The sequence below is a fragment of the Myotis lucifugus genome, unplaced genomic scaffold, assembly GCF_000147115.1.
Source record: "Myotis lucifugus unplaced genomic scaffold, Myoluc2.0 scaffold_203, whole genome shotgun sequence".
NCBI lineage: Eukaryota > Metazoa > Chordata > Mammalia > Chiroptera > Vespertilionidae > Myotis > Myotis lucifugus.
In genome coordinates this window covers 1,857,244-1,858,167 of record NW_005871251.1, presented here as the reverse complement: position 1 = coordinate 1,858,167, position 924 = coordinate 1,857,244, and positions in this window count along the sequence as shown.

Genomic DNA, 924 nt, shown 5'->3' with positions numbered 1-924 from the left:
GCATGCCTACAAAGGTCTTAAAGTAGTCCTTACCTAGATTTCTTCACCTGCCCTGACTCAGAGTCTGCTGTCTCCATCCCCGTGGGCTGGAGTTAGGTGCAGACTTGGGTTTGCTATATATCCCAGCCTGAACTTCACCTTCACCTGATGCTTGGTGATGCTTCATCTCTTATTCATGCCCTATTCCATCTCCCAGGTGGCTGTTTGAGCTTCTCTTGTTTAAGAAGTACTTTATAATTTACATTAGCATTATCTTGTTCAATCCGTTAACGATTCTTTGAGGGAAATCTCAGAGAAGTCTGGTGGTCAGCCCAAGGTAATACATCTGAAGACTTGAACTCAGCCTTATAATGCCTTTTTAAAAAAGATTTTACCCCAACCACCTCTTTCTTTCCTTTCCCAGGTTCTTAAGCATCTCAGCAGATTCTTAAAAATTTAAATATTTTAAAGATAAAGTATTTAGCCTTTAATTGAGAAAAGGAAAGCTATTTGGAGAACGCCCTTACCTTCTACTTAAAAACCTGATGTCATATACCTCCTTTCATACCCCTCCTGCCTTTCTTCTATTGCAAGGGTAACCCCTCAAGACCTTTGCTCTTTAATCCCAGCCTCTCCTGCCTCCTCAAAACCTTGCTGCTTCTATATTTTCAATCTGTTCTTTAAAAAAATTGTTTTTTCTTTTTTTTTTTTAAATATATTTTACTGATTTTTTACAGAGAGGAAGGGAGAGAGATAGAGAGAGTTAGAAACATCGATGAGAGAGAAACATCGATCAGCTGCCTCCTGCATATCTCCCACTGGGGATGTGTCCGCAACCCAGGTACATGTCCTTGACCGGAATCGAACCCGGGACCTTTCAGTCCACAGGCCGACGCTCTATCCAATGAGCCAAACCGGTTTCGGCAAAAAAATTTTTTTCAATGC